Source organism: Ahaetulla prasina, chromosome 5, assembly GCF_028640845.1.
Source record: "Ahaetulla prasina isolate Xishuangbanna chromosome 5, ASM2864084v1, whole genome shotgun sequence".
Classification (NCBI taxonomy): domain Eukaryota; kingdom Metazoa; phylum Chordata; class Lepidosauria; order Squamata; family Colubridae; genus Ahaetulla; species Ahaetulla prasina.
This window is the reverse complement of record NC_080543.1, coordinates 74,392,670-74,417,081: the sequence shown is the minus strand read 5'-3', so window position 1 is coordinate 74,417,081 and position 24,412 is coordinate 74,392,670. Positions and strand designations below refer to the sequence as shown.

The 24,412-nt window shown below is 46.6% G+C and overlaps 2 protein-coding genes and 1 long non-coding RNA gene across 4 annotated transcripts in view; 1 reads left to right on the top strand and 2 right to left on the bottom strand.

The window, feature by feature from the left end:
- BCLAF3 (BCLAF1 and THRAP3 family member 3) overlaps window positions 1-2,874 on the top strand; it is a 104,956-nt gene extending 102,082 nt beyond the window's left edge. For both annotated transcript variants that reach the window (XM_058186700.1, XM_058186704.1), the window contains exon 13: window positions 1,009-2,874. The gene's annotated coding sequence lies outside the window, so the exon portion shown is untranslated. The remainder of the gene's footprint in view (window positions 1-1,008) is intronic.
- Window positions 1-24,412, bottom strand: part of PHEX (phosphate regulating endopeptidase X-linked) — a 739,707-nt gene that overhangs the window by 483,921 nt on the left and 231,374 nt on the right. The window lies entirely within an intron of this gene.
- LOC131200205 (uncharacterized) lies at window positions 1,759-24,400 on the bottom strand. The gene is made up of 3 exons (XR_009155545.1): window positions 22,165-24,400; window positions 2,906-5,763; window positions 1,759-1,866 (listed from the first exon to the last, which is right to left on the bottom strand). It is a non-coding gene; the product is annotated as an uncharacterized LOC131200205 (long non-coding RNA).

The window sequence follows — 24,412 nt, the reverse complement described above, 5'->3', positions numbered from 1 at the left end:
GTGCTGAACATTTGTAATACTGCTGTTTCTTCACCACAACAGCTATCTGAGATAGGTTGAGAGAGACTGACTGGCCCAAAGATGTATATTGTCCTTTATTGAAACTGATAAGAAAACGTAAAGAATTGTAGAGATAACTTGTTGAAGGCATACAATACAATACAATACAATTCTTTATTGGCCAAGTGTGATTGGACAGACAAGGAATTTGTCTTTGGTGCATATGCTCTCAGTGTACATAAAAAGAAAAGATACATTTGTTATGAATCATAAGGTACAACACTTAATGATAGTCATAGGGTACAAATAAGCAATCAAATACTAGGAAACAATATAAATTCTAAGGATACAGCAACAAGTTACAGTCATACAGTCATAAGTGGGAGGAGATGGGTGATAGGAACAATGAGAAGTTTAATAGTAATAGTAATGCAGACTTGGATGAATTGTTAAGGGAGGAAAAAAATGATGCTTCTTTCCTGGGAAAGAGAAAAAAGGAAATTCTGTCTTGATTTTATTTGGTATAACAGTGGACAGAAATAATCTGACAGGCTTTATAATTCTGTTATATCCTACAGCAATGAACTACCATCAAATTGTTATTTTTTTCTCCCCTAGCAACTGATCCATTCAAGATTATTTCTACATTACTATACAGAATATACAGATTTCTAAAATGTAAAAAAAATTACTGAACAGGTATGCATTATAAAGTAGCAAAGTTTTTAGCAGTTATAATAATAACTGAATTTTTTCTTTAGAATCTTCTCTTCTACAACCTCTTCTTTAATTTGCAAAACAGTCCTCAAGACCTAGGATTTTAAGTAGAGGTAAACTGATCCAAGGAGTGTTTTCTTCACATGACATGAGTTACATAGAAGTAGTTTATATTGGACCTTGGAAAAAGATGACTTGAATGAGGGTGGCCAAGATGACAGAGGCATGTAGTTTCAGAAGGGCTTTCCTAAGGAATTGATACAGTTTAATTGAGGTTTCATTTGCTACTAGGAATAAAGCTACAGCAACAGTTCAAATTGTGCCCGTGGAGACTTTGTGCACAGATCCTGATATGCCCTTGGTTTTCAGAAGATTCGGGAGGATGACGCAGCAGACAAGATGCCTAGATCACTGTTGGCAAAAAACTTGGAGCAAACTTGATTGGACACAAGTAAAAGCCTTAATTAGGTCCTATCTATTTCAACATGGGCAGCAAAAAAGGCTCATTTCTCTGTCCTTATTGTGTCCTTTGGATTTTGGCAACCCAGTCCCTTTTGGGTCAGAAGGGATTGATGGAACATTTGTGAGGTTCTGTTGACTATTCTTGGGATTCAGTGAATAAAATCACTTGGATTCACTATGTTAGACTACAGCTGAGCAGGTTCTTCGGAGAACAGTGATTTACAGTCATATGATGCTATTCAGGCTGACTTCAAGCATGTTAATCCCAGGAAGTGAACAGGAACCTCAAAGCTGTAGGTGTCAGCGTTCCAGAAAAAAAAACCCAATTCCAAATAAAAATTCTGAAACAAGCATCTTTCAAAGTTCTATTTACTAGGATAGGTAAACTGGCACATCACATTTGATCAGTAAATCAAAACCCTCAATACCATCCTGATTCCATAGTCAATCACATGCTCCAATCACTAACCATCCCATTTCAAGACAGCACTCTGACCCCTCCTTCTCCAGATGCAGGACGGGCCTGATCTTGACTGACAGGAAGAATGCTATTATGTCTAAAGACAACCTTTCTACTAAATCCCCCTCCTATTTTCCCACACATGAGAAAGTGGCAACGTGGAAGCTTCTGGCCTAATATGGCTTCCAAAGCTGACAGGCGTCCACTCCTGCAGAAAAAAACACACCCTGGAAAATAAAACAGAAAAAAAAAAGATAGGGCTAATGCCTTGTACATAACCTCTTGACCCCCCCTCCTCCCTCCATGAGGACCCTTTGGTTTCTCAGGGAATTTATCATGAAACTGCTTTACTAGAGCATCAGCATTCACATACCAACTTTTCACCCGGGTAGCTTCAGACAACGGGTACCCTTTCTAATGTACCAAATACTGTAAATGACCTGTGGTCTTTCGGGTGCACTTCAAGGTTTTGATTACTACCTTCAAAGCGCTCCATGGCTTAGGACCGGGTTACTTATGGGACTGCCTACTGCTACCAATTACCTCCCACCGACCCGTGTGCTCTCACAGAGAGGGACTCCTCAGGGTGCCATCCGCCAAACAATGTCGGCTGGCGGCCCCCAGGGGAAGGGCCTTCTCTGTGGGGGCTCCCACTCTCTGGAATGAACTTCCCCCAGGACTACGACAACTACCTGACCTTCGGACCTTTCGCCGCAAGTTGAAGACCTACCTATTTATTTGCGCAGGACTGGCATAGAAATTTTTAAATAAATTTTTAGCAGTTTTAATATTCTGATTTAATTTGGGGTTTATATGTTCTTAATAGTTTTAATCTGGCTTGATGTTTAATAAGATTTTTATAATTGTTTTTACTATGTACATTGTATTATTTTTATTATGGCTGTGAACCGTCCTGAGTCTTTCGGGAGAAGGGCGGTATAAAAATCTAAATAAACTAAACTAAACTAAACTCTGACATCTTTGGGGTTACTATAAATTGGATGAGCTCATGATGTCTTCCAATTTCTAATCTAATCAGTTCTGTAATTTGGGTGGCTGGGACTCCCCCAATTAATGTCCTATCTACCTGGTGAAATTTAATTGGGAGCTTTAAGGCTCTTGTTTTGATCCCAGTTGTTCAACGATTGGAAGTCCAATTAGATATCTGGTACAGCCTGTATCTATTATTGCTGGTAGTTCTTGCTCCCCCATTTCTGGCACCACCAGTCTCACTTTAATTGAAAAGGGGGGGATGGGTGTACTCACCATTAGGTCATCATCTCTGCTTGCCTCGGGAGGGGCTTCTTTGGTCTCTTCAGTGGGGAGGGGAACCTCTACAGCTTGTCTGGCTAATTTACTGGGGCCTTCCTTGGAGCCCTTTTGCTTCGGGCAGCCGTGGCTGGATGTTGTTGTGCAACTGGGGCAGGAGCCAGGCACTCAGAACCTCGATGTCCTGGTTGTCCACACCAATAGCATTTAATCACCCCTGTTGGTTGAGGGGGGGAGACTTCAGCAGGCTTTGAAAGGAGCTGTCTGCTAACGCTCTCCAAGGAGGCTTTTCGGCTGGTGTTTTGCGGTGGGGGTAAATTTCTCTGTCCAGAGCTATGGACATGGTGTACCAGTTGTGCAGTTGCTCAGGCACACCCTGGACCCCACGGACTGTTCTGACTCCTTGATCAATGGCCTCTTTAAAATAGTGTAGGAGTATGCGGTCCGGCCAATGTCCCAGGTTCCCTGCGACCCAATTAAAGTCCCCCACAAAGTCTTCTATGGGTCACTTACCTTGCTTCATCACCTTTATTGTGGCTTCACTTTCATTGATTCAGTCTGGGTCTTCAAATCTGGCCCAGAGCAGCGCAACAAACCCATTGGCATCGTTTAGTTCTGCAGCGCCCTCATTATGCAGCTGGGCTATCCATTCAGAAGCCTCCCCTTCATTCATCCCATCAGAAATCGTTGATATCAAGTCCCAATCTGATTCATATTGGTATCCATACTCATCTATATAAGCTCAGACCCTGCTGAGGAAGTAAGCCAGTTTGGCAGGCGTACAATCAAATGTTGCTCTGAAGTGGGGTGGCGTTGGCCTCGCAGGTGGATTGGACCCAGGAATGGGCGGTTGAGCTGGAACCTGTGGCGGAGCTGCTGCTGGTTGCTGGACAGCCACCTGCTGAGGGAGAGGGGCCGGTGGCTGAGCTGCTTGTTGGGCTGCGGGGGGGGGGGAGCTCCAGCCAGCTGCTAGATTGGCCCCCCTGCGGTGCTGGGATCATTGGGCCATATTGGGGCCATGGGGATCCCTGGTAAATTGGAGCAGATGATGGTGGATACCACTGGCACTGGACCCACCTCTGGCCAGGATAGAATCCCAACTTGGGGGGATACATTGAGCAGGAGGTAGCACAAAGGCAGGCAGGCAGGCAGGTGAGGGTGGCTAGCAGGGGGGTTCTGCATTCCCCACATCATGCATCTGATGTGTCCCAGCTGCGGGAAGGTCCTGCTGTGCAGGGGAACTGATCTGCGTTTCGCCCCTCTCTGGGTAGATGTGCCTGCGCCCTGCTAATTCCTCTGGCCAATTGGGGGAAGGTGAACATAGGTTGCGCTAAGTTCCATCTCACTTGAGGAGTTTGGGAGAGGGGTGCGTAACTTCCCACTTCCATCCGTTCAAAATGCTCAAGGAGCCCAGTTAATTATTGGCTTCGTGATGGGGGCAACAGGTTCCAAAGCTTTCCCCCTTCTCCACTCTGGCTCAGGGGGCAACTTCGCTGGGCTGGGAACGGCAGGATATCTAGGCAGTCTTTCCTCTGGTCCCCTTTCTGGAGTTGGATCAGACTGGCAACTTTTCCAGGAATCTGACTCCTTGGGCTGAGTGCCTAACCTTCGGGCCTCCTCTGCAGCCTCAATGGTTTGCACCATTTCTTCAGGAGAAAACAGGGTGTCAATAAATCCTTGAGTATCTTTCCCCACGGCCCCCTCTGTGATCTCTTCTTTCTCCCCCATCTTCATTGAGTCTTTGCACCACCCGAGGTTTAGGTAGATGCTGGGGCTCAGCACCCCTGACAGCCCCCTTATGGGGTGCTGTTATGCTTTAATGGAGATTCAGGTTAATGTCAGCATTCCAGAAAAAAAAACACCAACTCCAAGTAAAAACTGAAGCAAGCATCTTTCAAAGTTCTATTTACTAAGATAAGTAAACTGTCACATCTGGGAAAACTCGGTTTTCCCTCAGTAAATCAACCCCCCCCAAACCATCCTGATTCCGCAGTCGATCACATGCTCCAATCACCAACCATCCCATCTTGAGACAGCACTCTGACCCCTCCTTCTCCAGATGCAGGATCGGCCTGACCTTGACCGACAGGAAGAATGCTATTATGTCTAAAGACAACCTCTCTACTAAATCCCCCTCCTACTTTCCCACACCTGAAAAAGTGGCAGCATGGAAGCTTCTGGCCTAATACGTCTTCTAAAGCTGACAGTAGGTATGGCTTCCTGTATATTGCTTTCTTCTGATTCATTAATGTAAGTGGAGCCACATAAAGTAAATTCCCCTTGGAAAGGGGGCAGTTCTACCTGCTCTTCAAGACACCATCTTTGGATCAAAACAATCTGGATAATTTATGTTCAGTCATCACCCTTACCTTTTAGGGAAGGTTGTTGAGCAGTGGTTGGCTTCCAGCTTCATAGGATCCATAGGAAGCAGATTATATGGACCCTTCCAATTGGCATTCAGATTGGGATGGCTTAGCCACACTTGTTGACTATTTGGCAGATGTGTGATGGGATGGCACATCCTGGATCTTTCAGTGGCCTTCTTATCATCACCATGATGTCCTGGCTGATAGGGCTAGGAGAAAGGGGCAACATTTGGCAGTGCTTCTTCAAAAGCTAGTTTCATTCAGTGTTGATGGAAGAGATGTGATTGACTCTAGGCCACTGCTTTGCAGGAAGCCGCGGGACTTACCACTTTCCTTCTTTTTCATTATTTACATAAATCCATGGGTGTGGTGATCTGTTAGTATAAAATATCATCAATATGCTGATAGTATCCAATTGTATGCTTTAGCCCTCAGACATCCAAATGAAGTTCTTGAAGTTCTGTTCCAGTATCTGGATGTTGTGAAGATCTGGAAAGAGAACAGGTGTCAGCTGGATCTCCAGCATGGGTTTCCTCTTTGATGCTTGCTATCGGCTGCCATAGTAACGGGGGTGGGGGTCATGGCATTGGGATTTGAGAAGTGAGCTGGTGTGATGAAGGCTCATGTGAACTAAAAGGGAGGTTTGCTCTCAGGAATTACTGTGCTGCTGAATGGAGTTGTTTACACCTAGTCAAGACCAATCATCCTAGAACTCCAGATGGCCGAAAGGACCTGAAGATGTGCTCCACATGATACTATGTGGGACATGGATTGCACATTCAGCATGGTCCCTGGGGGAAGAGATTTGGGGAAACTTTAAATCTGTAACTTTTGTGCCTTTTGCCTTAGATCTTACTTTTCTTTCGCTGCATCATTTCAAATTCAGTAAAAGTGCTTCTTTACTTCAATGGAGTCAGGGGTTTTCTTTCTTTGGTTTTGAACGGAGGCAGGCCTGACATTAAGCAAGATCTGCTTTATCGGCCAACTTGGAGACTTAATCTACTGAGGGGGCTGAGCACATAATGTCAACCCACAGGAGCGACCAGGAAGACTGGAGAGCCCTGGAGCCACACCGCTGCTGGGTGGAGACAGAGTGGCAGGAGGAGTTGCAGCTCAAGGTAAAACCAGTACAAGCCAGATGGTTGCTGGACGTAGGATGCATGCAAGATCTGGAGGAGTACCCCCCCCCCCGCCCCCCACCCCGGTGACTGTCACCAGATGCCAGCAGAGAGATGATGACTTGCAGGAAGTCAACAAAAGGGACCTCCTGCTGACCCATGCACGAAGCACTCGAAAGTTGGAGCTCACGCCTTTTTATGGTATGGACAAGCTAAATCACAGGGCTATTTTAGAAGACATATAGTCAGAGAAACTTTGTTATTAAATTGGGAAAAGATTAAGAAAAGTCACTTCTTAAAAATTCCAATGTGGGTTTCACCCATTGAGGCATTCTATTACTCAGTAACATTTAAAAAGGGACATATTGTTAGATATAATGAATTGTTGAATGAAAAGGGTGAGTTAAAATCGAAATTAGAATTAGAGGCAGAGGGTATAACAATGAATTGGTTTGCATACTTGCAAATACAATCCAGATATGATAATGATGTTAAAACAGAAGGCTTTTATAATAACCAAATGAGTTTTGATGAGATTTTAATAGGTTCAGATGACAACCTGATAAAGAAACTGTATGGATACTCACTAGAGGTCAAGTTAGAGGAAGAACAGGTTAAAGAGACAATGATTGCTTGGGGGAGGAATTTTGGTCATGGGATAGATCTAGATGACTGGCAGAAATTGTGGATGTATAATTATAAAATGATGATGTTGACAGCATTTAAAAAGAATTTGTATAAGATGTTTTACAGGTGGCATCTACCCCCGACAAGAATTGCTAGAATGTCTAAGGACAAATCTGAAAAATGTTGGAAATGTCATCAGATACCTGGATCATATTACCACATGTGGTGGACATGCATTGAAGCTAAAAGATATTGGACTAAAATACACACGTGGCTGGAAAAAATGATTAAAAAGCATATTGACTTTAAGCCAGAAATCTTTCTGTTGGGAATTATACCAGAGATATATACTAGAGATATAAAATATTTGATTGTGAATATTACTACAGCAGCTAGGATTGTCTTTGCAAAAAATTGGAAAAATGAAAAGTTACCTTCACAAGATGAAATAATTAGAAAAATGTTGGAATGTGCAGAGATGAGTAAATTAACATTTGAAATTAGAGAACAAAAAAATAAACAATATTATAAAATATGGGATTTATTCTATAATTGGTTAAATGGAAAGTTATGTTAGGAAAAATGAGTATAAGATATATGCATGGAAGAGATGATTATTTTGTGAATGCACAGGAAGATATGTTAACACCCTTACAGCACATTGTAATGGAATTGATTTGATGAGGTTTTTTTATGTTTAAAAATAAATTAAAAAAATTAAAAAAAAAAGAAAGTTGGAGATCTCAGGGGGACCTTGCCTAGAATCATGCCCTTCCAGTGTGTGAAGAAGCTGGAGAGGCAGAAGGGGTAGCCGGTGTCCCTGCAAACCCAGCTGTGATTCCTGCAGCTCAGCAGGTGCCAGCTGCAGCCACAGTTGTCCCGGCAGCTGCTGCAGCCCAACACCCCCCCATTGGGGGGCATCCCCCGGAGGTGCCGAGTTCCAAAGGTTACTCAGCTGGGACTAAAATATGGAGGGGATCCCAAAGCCCTGGGTTTCTTCCTAGCTCAAGTCTGAAATCACATGCAGGAGTATGGGGAGGGTTTTGCTTCAGAGGCAGCCAAAGTGAGATGTGTCAACATGGCCCTGGAAAGGACTGCAGCAGATTGGATGGTCACCCTTCACAAAGATGATGCCCCCTAGCTGAGGGATTACAACCAGTTTACGCTAGTTTATGCTAGTTTACGCTAGGACCAGGATAAAGACCAGGGGTGGAGGTCAGTAGCAGAATAAACCCAGGAGTTTCGCAAGTTGACCTGTCACATGCATGGCTGCTTCCCAGAGGCCCTGATGGAGTGCTACAAAGACGGGTTTAACAATGATGTCTGTCAGGAAATTGTTTGTAGAAAGGCATTATATTGCTTTAAGGCTGTGCTGCATCATGCAAGCATCCTGATTGGTTGAGCTCTGTAGCCAATGTACAAAAGGACTACTAAATTATGGCTTGTGGGGAATCTACAGGGACGCTACAGCATTGTAACCTGATGACATGCTGCAACTGTATATTTGAGCTTTATGATCGTTGCTTGATCATGGCTAGTTACTGATTCCTCAAGATACTGACTGTTGTGAATTGAACTGTGTTTTGCCGAACTGAAAGAAGACCTTGTTTGTTGTGCAAGTCTACGTTGGTAAGAAGACTTGATATTTGTAACATCCCTGACTGGCTTTATATGTGTATGACCTGGATTGTTTTTGGACTATGTCTTTGCTTTTTCCCTAAAAGAAAAGGAATATCAAACCCCAGTTTGTCTGCCAGTGACTGTTATAGTATACAACCAGTCTCAGTTGTTTTCATGCGTAGGGTACTCTGCTCAACAGTCCACAACCTTGGTTGTGAACCCAGATTACCCTTAACAATGTCTATCAGAGTTGCATCTCCCGGGGAGCCCCCAAGACCTTCAGCACTGGTATGTGTTGGCAGCCGAGGTGGAAATTGATCTGGCCAGAGACTGGCACTCTGGGTGCACAAGATCTGTGATTAGCCCCGAGGTAGTAGAGAGACTGGGACTGAGACTGAGAACACTGAGGGTGCCCATAGCATTTTTCCAGCTGGATGGGTTGGTAGCTGGGGGAGGCCAGCTCACTTTGTAACTGAACCAGTGGAGATATGGATGGGGGATCACCGAGAGACACTGAGTTTCATTGTAGCCCTGGAATGGAGCGACCCCTCTTGCTTAGATTACACTGGTTCTGAAATAGAACCCTCATGTGAATTGGAGGAAGGGGCTTTTATGAATCCATTGGGATGGGAAGAGGGAGAGGCAAAACCCCACCCAGAGCCAAGGCCGCAAGAGAGCTAGGAGCTGCAGTGAATGAGCGTCTAGAACAGTGGTTCTCAACCTTTATAGTGCTGCGACTCCTTTAATACAATTCCCCACGATGTGGTGACCCCTTTAATACAATTCCACCAAAAATGTTAAGGGCGAGGAAGGAATTTGCCTTCCTGGTGAATGAACTTAAAAAACATCAGATTGAATATAGATGGGATATTCCAACTGGTATAATAGTATATTATGCAGGGAAAGTACATCGTCTCAATACAGTTGGAAAAGCAAGAGAATTTTATGTTGAGGCATTAAAAGTTGGAAGTCTTCCCCCATTGGAAGCTAGAAGAAGGGAGGCTGAAGTGAAGGAAAGAGAAGTGAAGCAGGTACAAGAACAGATTGTGATGGAAGAAGATTTATTACAAGTGTTGGAAATACCTACGACGGGTTTAGATTCAAAAGAACAAAGGCTGACAAGAGCTGCTGCTAAACGCAAGGAACAAGAGATGAAGGCACAACAACAACTGGCAACTACTACAACGGAAACAGTGGGAGGAGCAAGGCCTAAAGTAAAATGTGATCTGCGGCTGGTGTTCCAAAAGTTTCCTTCGGCCGATAATGGCAATTAAACTATTATCTTGAAATGTTAATGGCCTGAATTCACCGCAGAAGAGAAGGAAAGTATTTCATTATTTGAAATAATTTAAAAATGACATTACCTGTTTACAAGAAACACATATTAGATCTTGCTAAATGTTGGAGATGCGATTGTGAAGATGCTACTTATTACCATATATGGTGGATTTGTAAAAAAGTTAAAGTACTTTGGATTAAAGTATGGTGGATCATGCAGAATATTTTGAAAAAGAAGATTAAGTTTACTCCGCAGTTCTTTCTACTAGGAATAATTATGGACTATACAGCTATAGAGACTAAATTGATTTTGAACTTAATAACAGTCGCAAGACTTTTGATTGCTCAGTATTGGAAGAAAGAAGAATTACCTACAATCGAAGAATGGACACTCAAAGTATCAAATCTGGCAGAGATGACAAAAATCTCCGCTTACTTGAAAGACTATACACTAGAAAAATATATTTTAGAATGGAAAATGTGGATTGATTATATTCAAAATAAGTATCAGATAAAAAAATATCGAATAGCATATGAGTAAATTTAGGAAATATTTTGTATTAGATATATTTTTGAAGGAGAGGGGAATTGAGAGTGTGACTAAGTGTGGTGTGACTAGAGATTATAATTTAGGAATTATTTTGGATTATGATTGTTAGTTTTGATACCCTGCATTTTGTTCTGGGAAGTCGGGTGGGGGTGGGGGCAAGGGGAGGGAATTGGGGGTTTGGTAGAGATGGAGTGATGGTTAATGTACAGGGATTATTGAAGAAATATAATTAATGTAGGGTCGGGTCTGCATAGTTACCATTTTAGAACGGTGAGGAGGGAGAAAAGAGAGAGTAGGAGGTAGGAAAGAGGAGAAGAGGAAGGAAGAGGGATAGTAGAGGGAGAAGGAAGGTGTAGGGTGGAGGGAGGAGCGGATGTAGATAAGAGAAGGAGAGGAAGGTTTGGAAAGTAAAAGAAGGTAGAAGAGGGAAGAGTGTTAAAAAGGGGGGTGGTGACTGGGCAAGCCCGACTAATTGTATATAACTGTACATTGGATGAATTATTTGATATGATTGTAAAAATAAAACTTTTTATAAAAAAAAAAATACAATTCCCCACGATGTGGCAACCCCCAACTATAAAATTATTTTCGTTTTGAATTTATTGCACCTGAAGCCATATTGGCTAGTGATCTGAACTGCTTGCGATTGCCTTGAGGACGGAGGCATTAAAGCGGAGACTCCTCCCCTATTAAGTTTATCACGCCTGAAGCCAGATTAGGCTAGCGATTGGGAGTGATTGCAGCTGGCTTGAGAGGGAGACATCAGAGCAAAGATTTATCTCTTTTTTAATTCATCACGTCTGAAGCCGAATTCGGCTAGCGATTTGAAGAGCCTGCAGCTGGCTTGTGAAGTCAACCATTGGAGCGCGATTCTTCAACTCACAAGTATACTTCCCATATTTCCGATGGTCTTAGGTGACCCCTGGCAAATCGTCATTTGACCCCCAATGGGGTCCCGACCCACAGGTTGAGAACCGTTGATCTAGAAGGTGAGGAGAAAATCCCAAAAGAATATTGGGATTGTTGTGTCTCGTCCGCTGTCACCGCAGCCGGGGCCTTCTTATCTGCTTCCGAACGCTGAGAAATGTCCTAGTATGCCTCCCGGCCCCAGCCCTGGCTCCATTTTTTTTTTTAAATTTGCATTTATATCCCGCCCTTCTCCGAAGACTCAGGGTGGCTTACACTATGTCAGGCAATAGTCTTCATCCATTTGTATACTATATACAAAGTCAACTTATTGCCCCCCAACAATTTGGGTCCCCATTTTACCTACCTTATAAAGGATGGAAGGCTGAGTCAACCTTGGGCCTGGTGGGACTTGAACCTGCAATATTGCAGGCAGTTGCTGTTAATAACAGGCTGCATTAGCCTGTTGAGCCACCAGAGGCTCCATGCCCAGACAGGCTGAGGAGGAAGAAGTACCTCCAGCCCCCAGCTCTGGCTCCATGCCCAGGCAAACGGAGCAACTAGACCCCTCCCCCTCCCCCACAGCATGTGAGCCTGAGGAAGGTCAATTGCCAACAGCTGCAGACTGGAGTGACCCTCGCTTCAGAAGAATTGATAGGCGGCGGCGACAGAAGGAAGGGAGGGGCAGGCCTGGATAAGTGCTGAGTCATGGAGCCACACCCCATGGCCTATATAAAGGATCTGCTTTCTGGCATTCTCTGAGTCAGGCAAAGTCTAACATATCTTGCTGAAGTCACTTTCTGGTCTCCTGCCTGCCTTGAGAACTTTGCTAGGACTTTGGCAGAGCTGCAGAGGCACGCCTGATTCGGATTTCCCTGACCCGGCCGTCAGCGGAGGAGTGGGACACGACAGGGATCTCAGGGAGGCATTCAGTGCAAGGGGCTCAGATGGGCTCCCATCCCATTGCCCCACAGACTGCAGTATAGAAATCCTCCTGGGAAGTGAAACTCCTTAAGCCAAAGATCTACTCAATGACCCTATGAGAGCTGGTGGACCTGCGAGCCTTTATTGACAAAAATCTAAAGCGAGGCTTAATCCAACCAATTAGGCTGTGGGTGGCCACCCCAGTGTTGTTTTGTAAGAAAAAAGATGGTTCTCTTTGTTTAGGCATGGACTAGAAAGGTCTGAACGCAATGTGTGTGGAGAATATTTATCCACTGTCCAAAGGAAAAAACTTTACTTGAGAGAAACTTATTACAGAGTCTGCATTAAGGAGAGAGACGAGTGGAAAACCGCTTTCAATTGCCCTTTGGGTCACTTCCAGTTCAGGGTACTCCCGTTTGGATTACAAGGGGCACCTGCTGTATTCATGCAATTGATCAATGAGGTGCTGCATGAGCATTTGTACAAGTGGGTCCTGGTTTACCTAGAGGACAGTCTTATCTACACAAAAACTATGGAGGAACATGTGAAGTTAGTGCGCACAGTTTTGAAAAATCTCAGGGCTGCTGAACTGTATGCCAAATTGTCAAAGTGCGAATTTCACCAGGATAAAATTGACTGTTTGGGTTACTGCATATCATATGAGGAGATACACCCTGAGAAGGCGCAGGCGGTCATGGAGTGGGCAACCCCCCCCACACCAGCAAGCAGTTGCAAAGCTTACTGGGTTTCGCGGCAATTCATCCCCGCCTTTGTTAAAATTGTGTTACTAACCTCCTAAAGACAAAGAGAGAGGTTAAACCAAAGAGTAGCTATCCCATCGAGCTTGACTAGGTGGCTCAGTAGCTAAGACACTGAGCTTGTTGATCAGAAAGGTCAGCAGTTCAGTGGTTCAAATCCCTAGTACAGGTCTCCTGCATGAGCAGGGGGTTGGACCAGGGGTGAAATCTAAAAAATTCCCTACTGGTTCTGTACACGTGGCTTAATTGGTGGGCGTGGCTTGGTGGTCAGATGACTGGGTGGGCATGGTCAATAACAATAAATAATAAAAATAATAAACAAAGTATAAAAAAACAACAAGAGGTACCAAAAACCAACTTTCACACTTTACACACACACAACACAACTGACTCACACACAATGTAAAAGCAGCTGCACTTCACACTTCACACAGCCACAAAAAGCTCAAAAATCAATTTCACACTTTACACACACACACAGCACAACACAACACAACTGACTCACACACAATGTAAAAGCAGCTGCACTTCACACTTCACACAGCCACAAAAAGCTCAAAAACCAACTTTCACACTTTACACACACACACACACCTGACACACACACACACACAAAATACCACATATTTTCATACATGATTACAACATATAATCACATTCTGAGATTTTGTGTTTGTGTAGTTAGAGTGAAACACTACAGAAACACACTACATCTCAGAAAGCTGCACAAATATTTTATTTTATTATTTTATTTTATTTTATTTTATTGTGGACTTCAATTCCCAGAGTTCCTCAGCCAGACAGCATTAATCACTCAGTGGTGAAATAGATTAGCTAAATTTAGATTAGTTCTGTCTGGTGCTAAAAGCGAAACTGGGGCTTTCCGGCTGTGAGAAAAGCCATGAGGTCGATCAGTAATCAGGCAAGTGGCTTAGAGTCTTTTAAAAGGAGTTTTTCTACATTTCATTTCATTTCATTTATTTGATTTTTATACCGCCCTTCTCCCGAAGGACTCAGGGCGGTGTACAGGCAAATAAAAACAGACAAGACAATATTCTATAAAATACAACATTAAAAACCTTATTATAATTTGCCTAAAAATTTAAAATATATAGAAATTAAAACCCCGTTTAAAATTAATAATAAAAACTATAAAATCCATAAAATTTAAGCCAGCCAGCGAATAAAAGATCGTCTTCAGTTCGCGAAAGGTCCGAAGGTCAGGTATTTGGCGTAAACCCGGGAAGTTCGTTCCAGAGTGTGGAGCCCCACAGAAGGACCTTCCTGGGGCCGCCAGCCGACATTGCTTGGCGGACGGCACCTGAGAAGTCCCTCTCTGTGAGCGTCTGGTCGGTGGGAGGCATATGGTAACAGTAGGCGGTCCCGTAAGTACCCAGGCCCTAAGCCATGGAGCGCTTTAAAGGTCATAACCAAAACCTTAAAGTGCACCCGAAAAGCCACAGGTAGCCAGTGCAGTCTGCGCAGGAGAGGTGTTATGTGGGAGGTACGCGACTCTCCCTCTATCACCCGCGCAGCTGCATTCTGGACTAGCTGAAGCCTTCGAGTGCACCTTAAGGGGAGCCCCATGTAGAGAGCATTACAATAATCCAAGCGAGAGGTAACGAGTGCGTGAGTGACTGTGCACAAGGCATCCCGATCAAGGAAGGGGCGCAACTGCCGAACCAGGCGGACCTGGTGGAAGGCCCCCCTGGAGACGGCCGTCAAATGGTCTTCAAACGACAGCCGCTCATCCAGGAGGACACCTAAGTTGCGCACCCTATCCTTTGGGGCCAATAACTCGCCTCCAACAGTCAGCTGCAACTGCAGCTGACTGAATCGAGATGCCGGCATCCACAGCCACTCCGTCTTGGAGGGATTGAGCTTGAGCCTGTTTCTCCCCATCCAGACCCGTACGGCTTCCAAACACCGGGACAGCACTTCAACAACTTCATTGGGGTGACCTGGGGTGGAGAAGTACAGCTGAGTGTCATCAGCGTACTGATGGTACTTCACCCCAAAGCCACTGATGATCTCACCCAACGGCTTCATATAGATGTTGAACAGAAGGGCGAGAGAATCGACCCCCGCGGCACCCCACAAGTGAGGGCCTCGCGGTCGACCTCTGCCCCCTGTCAACACCGTCTGCGACGGTCGGAGAGATAGGAGGAGAACCACCGATAAACGGTGCCTCCCACTCCCAATCCCCAGCCGGGCGCAGCAAGATACCATGGTCGATGGTATCAAAAGCCGCTGAGAGGTCTAATAGGACCAGGGCAGAGGAATAACCCTGTCCCTGGCCTCCAGAGATCATCCACCAATGCGACCAAAGCTGTCTCCGTGCTGTAGCCGGGTCGGAAGCCGGACTGGAACGGGTCCAGATAGACGGATTCTTCCAGGTATTGGGGTAACTGACGCGCCACAGCACTCTCTACAACCTTCGCAACAAAGCGAAGGTTGGAGACTGGCCGATAATTTCCCAAAATAGCCGGGTCCAAAGAGGGCTTCTTAAGGAGGGGTCTCACCACCGCCTCTTTCAAGACGGCAGGGAAAACCCCTTCCAACAAAGAAGCATTTATGATCCTCTGGAGCCAGCCTCGTGTCACCTCCTGAGTGGCCAGCACCAGCCAGGAAGGACACGGATCCAATAAACATGTAGTGGCGCGGAGCCTCCCCAACAACCTGTCCACGTCCTCGGGAGCCACAAGGTCAAACTCATCCCAAACAGAGTCGACAAGACGTGCCTCCTCTCCCTCGCTTGGATCATCCCAATTTCGGTCCAGACCATCCCGGAGCTGAGCGATTTTGTCGTATAGATAACCACTAAACTCCTCGGCACGTCCCTGTAAAGGGTCATCCCGCACCTCCTGATGAAGGAGGGAGCGGGTCACCCGAAACAGGGCGGCCGGGCGGTTATCTGCCGATGCAATGAGGATGCAATGAGAATAGGACCTAACTAGTGTCCGATCAGCTTCGGAACGACTGGACCTCCAAGTGCTCTCTAGGCGTCTTCTCCGGCGTTTCATCTCCCTCAGCCCCTCGGAGAACCAAGGGGCCGGACGAGATCTACGCCGGGTCAGAGGCCGCAAAGGCACGACACGGTCCAAGGCCCCGGCCGCGGCCTGTTCCCAGGCCGCAACTAGTTCCTCAGTCGTGCCGTGGGCCAGATCCTCAGGGAATGGCCCAAGCTCCGTCAGGAACCTCTCCGGGTCCATCAGGCGCCTGGGACGGAACCAACGTATAGGCTCCGTCTCCCTGCGATGGTGGGTGGCGGTTCGGAAGTCTAGGCGAAGGAGAAAATGATCGGACCATGACATTGGTTCTGTTACTAAATCGTCTAGTATCAGATCATTTAACCACTGACCAGAGATATAAATCAGATCCAGCGTGCCTCCCCCCATGTGCGTAGGGCCATCATTTACTCGAATCAGGTCCAAGGCCGTCATGGAAGCCTGGAACTCCCGAGCTGCAGTCGATGATAAGCCAGCTGATGGCAAGTTGAAATCCCCCATAACTATAAGTCTGGGGGTCTCAACTGCCACAGTGGCAAATAACTCCAGCAGCTCGGGCAGGGCTGTGGTCACGCAGCAAGGAGCCAGGTACGTGATCAACAAGCCCAACTGATTCCTATGGCCCCACCTCACATAGAGGGATTCACAGCCGGCGATCTGAGGAACAGTGGCCTCCCTCGGCTCTAGATCTTCCTTAATTACAACCGCCACCCCTCCACCCCTACCCTGGGCCCTCGGCTGATGGAATGCTCGGAAACCTGGGGGGCACAGTTCAACGAGGGGCACCCCCCCTGGCCCCAACCAGGTCTCCGTAATTTTATTTATTTATTTTATTTTATTCAATTTCTATACCGCCCTTCTCCCGAAGGACTCAGGGCGGTGTACAGCCAAGTAAAAAATCACAATATCAATATTAAAAGAAATTAAAACAAGCATATTATAAAATGGCCAAATTTAAAACAAATTAAAATATTAAAATATAAATAACCCAATAAAATTTTAACCCAATAAAATTTTAAACCAGTCCCGCTTGAATAAATAAGTGCGTTTTCAGCTCACGGCGAAAGGTCCGAAGATCAGGTACTTGACGTAAACCAGGGGGAAGCTCATTCCAGAGCGTGGGAGCTCCCACAGAGAAGGCCCTACTCCTGGGGGCCGCCAGCCGACATTGTTTGGCGGACGGCACCCTGAGAAGGCCCTCTCTGTGAGAGCGTACGGGTCGGTGGGAGGCAAACGGTAACAGCAGGCGGTCCCGTAAGTACCGGGTCCTAAGCCATGGGCGCTTTAAAGGTGGTGACCAAAATCTTAAAGCGCACCGGAAGACCACAGGAAGCCAGTGCAGACTGCGCAGGAGTGGTGTTACATGGGAGCAACGAGTTGCTCCCACTATTACCCGCAGCTGCATTCTGGACTAACTGCAGCCTCCGGGTGCACTTCAAGGCAGCCCCATGTAGAGAGCATTGCAATAATCCAGGCGGAAGTTACGAGGCATGAGTGACCGTGCATAAGGCATCCCGGTCAAGGAAGGCGCAACTGGCGCACCAGCGAACAGTGGAAGGCCCTCTTGGAGACGGCCGCCAAATGATCGCCAAACGACAGCCGCCCATCCAAGAGGACTCCCAAGTTGCGCACCCTCTCCGTTGGGGCCAATAACCGCTTCACAGCCAGCTGCAGTTGCAGCTGACTGAACCGGGTGCCGGCATCCACAGCCACTCCGTCTTGGAGGATTGAGCTTGAGTCTGTTTCTCCCCATCCAGACCCGTCGGCTTCCAAACACCGGGACAGCACTTGACAGCTTCGTTGGGGTGGTCCGGGTGGAAAAGTACAGCTGCGTGTCGTCAGCCTACAGATGATAACTCACCCCAAAACCACTGATGACCTCGCCCAGCGGCTTCATGTAGATGTTGAACAGGAGGGGCGATAGAATCGACCCCTGAGGCACCCCACAAGTGAGGCGCCTCGCGGTCGACCTCTGCCCCCCTGTCAACACCGTCTGCGGCCGGGCGGGGAGATAGGGGGGGGACCACCGATAAACGGTGCCTCCCACTCCCCATCCCTCCAACCGGCGCAGCAGGATACCATGATCGATGGTATCGAAAGCCGCTGAGAGATCTAATAGGACCAAGGCAGAGGAACACCCCCTGTCCCTGGCCCTCCAGAGGTCATCCACCAACGCGACCAAAGCTGTCTCCGTGCTGTGACCGGACCGGAAGCCGGACTGGAACGGGTCTAGATAGACAGCTTCATCCAGGTACTGGGGAAGCTGCCACGCAACCATTTCTACAACCTTCGCCACAAAGCGAAGGTTGGAGACTGGACGATAGTTACCCAAAATAGCTGGGTCCAGGGAAGGCTTCTTGAGGAGGGGTCTCACCACCGCCTCTTTCAAGGCGGCAGGGAAAACCCCTTCCATCAACGAAGCATTTATAATTCCCTGGAGCCAGCCTCGTGTCACTTCCTGAGTAGCCAGCACCAGCCAGGAAGGACACGGGTCCAGTAAACATGTGGTCGCATGTAACCTTCCCAGCAACCTGTCCACGTCCTCGAGAGCCACAGACTCAAACTCATCCCAAACTACCTCAACAAGACGTGCCTCCTCCATCCCATCTGGACCATTGCAATTTATATATATATAATTTTGTAATGCCCATAAGGTCCGCGGACTCCCCTTGAATAAGATCGCAGATCAAGGGGGCCTTATTTGCCACGGACCGGGCATTACATAACATCAACCGAAGATCCAGGCTCTGAGGATCACGGCCGCCCGAGGAACGGGTAGGGACTAGGGGGCCAGAGCACGTGATCGCTTTCAAACATCGCGCACATGCTCCCCAAACTCGATACGGCCCCCCCCTCCGCCATATCTACAGAAAACATGTTTTTTAAGGTTCTGCTGATGAGGAACTCAGGTGAGATCCCCAGAGTAGCCTTTAATTATTATTTTTTTTAAGTTTAAAGGCTGCCGATCTTAGCTGAGGGGCAGGATCCTCAAAGGCTTTTTTTTTTTACTTTTAAAGGCAAGTTTCGGCTGAAGCAAAACCGGCTTTTAAAAGTAAAAAAAAAAAACTCTGCTGATGGTGTGGCTCAGCAGAGGCGGGGGAGGGGGGGCGTGGCCAGGGATTTTTGCTACCAGTCCTCTGAACCAGCAGCCGCCATCGCTACCGGATCGCGCAATCCAGTCTGATCCGGGAGCATTTCACCCCTGGGTTGGACTACATGACCTCCAAGGTCCCTTCCAACTCTGTTACTGTTATAAGGATAATGGAATGCCAAGCAGCCTTTGAGAAACTTAAACGGCTATTAGCAGCTGAACTCGTCCTTAAACATCCTGACACTGTTGTTCCCTTTGTAGTCCAGGCTGACACCAGTGACGTGGCTGTGGGGGCTGTGCTATTGCAGTGAACGCCTGCCTTACCATCCTGTGCTTACACCTCCAGGAAATTAACTGAAACCGAAAGGAGATTGGCAATATGGGTCAAGGAAGCATTTGCTGCCTGATGAGCCCTATTAACTCGGAGGCATTTCCTTGAAGGGGCAAAACCAGGGGTGATATTGACTTATCATAACAACCGGTTTGCAAATGTGAGCAACCACCTCAGTGTGTGCTACCTTTGTACATACGCAGAAACTTCTGCGCATGCGCAGAGCATAAAAAAAGGACGTGATGACGTCCGGACAGGTGGGCGGAGCCTCCCACAGCCCCAGCTACCAGTTCACCCGAACCAGGTAGAACCGGCAGAATCCCACCACTGAGCAAAACACCCTTTTGAGGTGTGGAATTACCATAAACATCTGGAAGTCCTTAAAACGCTCCAAAAATTGTCACCCAAGCAAATTAGTTGGGCACAACACTTTGTTTTAATTTTTTCTTGTGCTACCTTCCTGGTGGGAAGAACTTTATGGCAGATGCTTTATCTAGATTGCCCCAGTAAAATAGTGCTCCGCCAGAAGTAATCTGCCCAGTTATCCCCTCCAAGCCACTGCTTCTGGTCAGTATTTCGTACCCATTCCAGAAACCCCAAATCCCTTCCTTAGTGGAATGGATTGAACAGCTTCAATGCATTTGGCCCATCACCAATAAGGCACTAGACAAGGCATATCAAGCCCATAAAAAACAGGCTGACAAGAAAAGAGCTAAGCCAAAAGAGTTCCAAGTAGGGGACAGGGTCTTCTTATCTACAAAGTACTTGTAGACTACCCAGAAATCAAAGAAACTGGAGGCCAAGTATGTAGGCCCTTTCCCCATTGTTAGAATCGTCAATCCAGTCAGAGTACAGTTAGAGCTACCAAAAACCCTTAGGCGAATACACCCTGTGTTTCATATTAGCTTGTTTAAGCCTGAGCATGTATCTCCTCTTCAACCAAGCTAACTGCCCCTCCAATTCCCCTCATCACTGATGGTGAACAACACTTCAAGGTCACAAAAATCCTGGATTCCAGGAAATGTAGGGGGAAAGTACAGTGTTTGATGGCCTGGAAACATTTCCCTCCCTCACAGTCTGAATGGGTAAACGCTCGGGATGTCCGGGCCCCTAAACTCCTACAACTGTTTCACACTAAATACTTCGACAAGCCTTATTGTTATTTTACTGCCCTGTATGGTAGATTGCTTCTATCCTGTCTATTTTGTCTTATGTTTTTTCTTTAGGGCTAATGCCTCTACTGTAGGAGGGCCGAATGTCAGGCAGATCTCCAACATGAGTTTGCCCTTTGATGCTTGCTTGCTATCGGCTGACATAGTAACGGGGAGAGGGGGACCTGGCATTGGGATTTGGGAAGTGAGTTGGTGTGATGAAGGCCCATGTGAACTAAAAGGGAGGTTTGCTCTCAAGAATTACTGCTCTGCTGAATGGAGTTGTTTACACCCAGTCAAGGCCAACCCTCCTAGTACTCCAGATGGCCGAAAGTACCTAAAAATGTGCTCCACAACACTATGGGGGGAGGGATTTGGGGAAACTTTCAATATGTAACTTTCGTGCCTTTTGGTTCAGATCTAGCTTTTCTTTCGCCACTATCATTTCAAACTCAGTAAAAGTACTCTTCTCTACTTCAATGGAGTCAGGGGTTTTCTCTCTCGAATTTTGAATGGAGGCAGGCCTGACAACAGGTTTTATTTTATTCCTGTCAAGTTGTCCTATGTCCATCTTTGATTCTGGACAGGATGGCGCTGCCCTGTTCAGTCTTTAAATCTTGGGTCCTGGAGTCACAGCTTCTGCTTGAATAGTGTGTGGCAACTGTGGTTAGGATTCTGGCACTGCTTTGTTTTATCTACTAAAATTGCTCCCCTTCCTGGACTGTTCATGATCACTCATGCCTTGGTGACAACCTGAATGGTTTACTGCAACATATTCTTTAAGTGACTGCCTTTGAAGATCACCTGGAAGTTGCAGCTAGTTCAAAATGCAACTACAGGTAACCTTGGTATATCTACATTACACCATTGTTGCCATAATTACAGCAACACTAAGCTGAATTAGCTGCTAGTGTGCTTCTGGTTAGAATTTAAAGCACTAGTTTTACCTATAAAATCCTTCTTGGCATAGGTGTGGGGGTTATTTATAGGATTGATTCTTTCCAGTTGTGGAAAGAAGGGATGGGCAGGAACAATAAAGGAGCGCATCAGCCCCTGAAAGAATGTCATCTTATGAAACCCTACAACTTGCCCTTTCTGACCAGGCACCTGACCTGTGTCTGGTACACCATAGCCCCCAAGAAGCGATTGGCCCCAACCCTGCCAGCTTCTCATAGAGACCTGGATCGCTCCAAGACCTGGGGCTCAGAAGACCATTGAGTGGTCTATCTTAATTGTGCAGGTTTACACTCAGCGACCACTGTAGGTCTCTAGTCTTTGTTAAAATTGCTTTTTATTCTTTTAACGTGCTGTTAGGTATCCTGAATCGCATTCGCGAGATGGGCGGTTACATGAGTCGATTTAATAACTATCACAGCGAGCAACCCTTTCTCCCGGATACGCCGGATGTCCGAGGACAGGATCGGCCGAGCGGGGCATTCTCGTGCTTTTTCCCTGCTCGTCAGGGCACTGCTGGTCGGCGTTGAGTAGGTAACTGAATGCCAGCTCCCTTTATAGTTCTACTTCCTACCTTGGCCGCACGAAGGGTCTTGGGAAGGGCAACACCCACCATTCAGCCAGCCCATTCCCTTGCAGCGAACCGCTCCCGCCGCCCCTTTGCTTGCGTTCCCGCCCTAACGCGCGCGCGCACTCCCGCTCGCTGCTTCCCTCTCGCACTTTAAGGTGTAATCCGTTTTCCCCCTCTTCCTTTACGTTTCTCGCTAGCGCGTTAGGTGCTTTATTGTCGTCCCCTTTTCTTCTTTCTGTCGAGAAAAAAGTCCCCCCTTCTTCTTTTCTTCGGAGGGCGGGAGAGTTTCAGAGCAGGAAATAAAAAGAACAGTGCTGCTGTTGTTGCAATGGGCACTGACTAGTCGAAAGGAAGCGAAGACGTCGCTCTTTTTGCAATCAGAGAAAAGAAGCTTCCTGTAATTCATCCGACTCCATCGGCTCGGTTGCCTTTCACCGCCTCGCAAACTTCAAACTTTCACCCTGTTTGGCGGAGTCCAAACGCGACATAAATGGGTATGTGTGAAGGTAGACAGAGCTTGGGTTATGTGTCTGTCTTTCTCCCTTCCCCTCCCCCACTTTTTTTGGGCTGAGATTTGCTGCGTGGATGATCGCGAGGCAGGCCGAACCGGGTGGTCGCTATTGCTATTCGTCTCTTGTGGCATTACAATTTTAATGGCAAGTATCGTGAGACGGATAGGACACATCCGAAGGGTGTATCTTGTCTATCTCCCTCTATCCGTTTGGGGGAGGGAAAAGGGGCAACATCAGGTCTGTTTTCCCACCCACCCCTGGAGACCTTTAATTGTCTGGTCTGCGCGCTGACTCTGGCCTGGGCACTTGGAGGGGTAGCGGTGGCTGCTGGAAAGGCTTGAATGAAAGCCGGGAGGCCAAATCCATTTCTTGTTAATCACGCGCTGTCAAAAAAGCACTACCATTCATCCATAAACTGGGGATAGGGAATCTCTTCCGTGGCGGCGTCTTTGCACCACACGGGTGGCTGGCATAGCGCCACAGGCGGAAGACGGCTAGTGGGGCTGGGGGTGAAGCAAGACAACGAAGTAGAGAAAAGGTGCCCGGGGCCGGAGCGCCTGAGCGAGCCGCCCTCTGTGGCATCCGGGGAAGGAGCTCTTTTCTTGTCAGTGGTGCGCGAGTGGGCAGGCCAATGCAGAAATTAACCTCCGATATGGCAGGAAATCGGAGGGGCGTGTTACCCATTTGACTTCTCTCTGTGTCCCTGTCTCTCGCTCTCTGTCTCTCTCTGGGACGGGAACTGTGGGCTTTTCCTCCCGCCTTCCGCCTCCTGTTCCTGACACCGCACGAAATGTCTACTTGGCAATTAGGAATGCACAACTTTGTTATCCTTTTTTGCGTGCCTACCTGAATCTGCTCCTGGGTGGAGTGGCAAGCTTTTGGAAGAGGCCGCAACTGTTAACCCTTATTGATCTTGACAACCAGTCATAAAGAGGGAACTCTAGTGTTACCAGATGTTGTTTGAAACAGACTCACAGATCAAACTGTGACAGTGGATCCTTAGAGTTGATGGTTTGGAATATTTCTTCTCCCTCTTTTTTTCTCATCAAAATTCTAGTTTATAATCAGACATACTAGGTGAGAAAAATGACTATTCAGAGAAGAGCAGCAAAAAGGTAGTATTAAATTCATTTGGGCTTCCTGCATACTAACCTTTTCAGGAACTTGGATGCAGAAAAGGTATGAGATTTGTTTGAGATCTCCTTTGTGGCATGTTAGCAAAATTAAGGCATGACTCAACTATTTATATTGTTATTAGGGTTAAAGAGGTAGAAATAGCAGTGCCAGGCACTAGCAGAAGGGCAAGGGACCCGTTTCCTCCCGAAGAAGGGATTGCATTCAGTCATTCGTCTTTTTTGTAAATACAATGACTCTCTGTGCAGCAAATCTATAATTATGAAATCTCCAGAACCGTAAAGCCTACAAAGTTGAAATTTGCCATGTATGTTCCTCTTGGCTTCTAGGTACTCACTAAGAAAGGATTTTTTGAAATGACCATCAGAGCATTATTATTTCCTATATTACTATAACATACTCTGATGCTATTTAGTAAGATGTTCTACTCCCCTTCCCAATTTGAAAATAACTCTGGAGAGAATGGGATAGCATAGGACAGGCTTCTGTGGGGCAAGCCTCATGGAGAGAAGGGGATAGGATAGGAGATGTTTCTGTGGGGCAAGGCTGAGAGAGAGAAGGGGATAGGATAGGAGATGTTTCTGTGGGGCAAGGCTGAGGGAGAG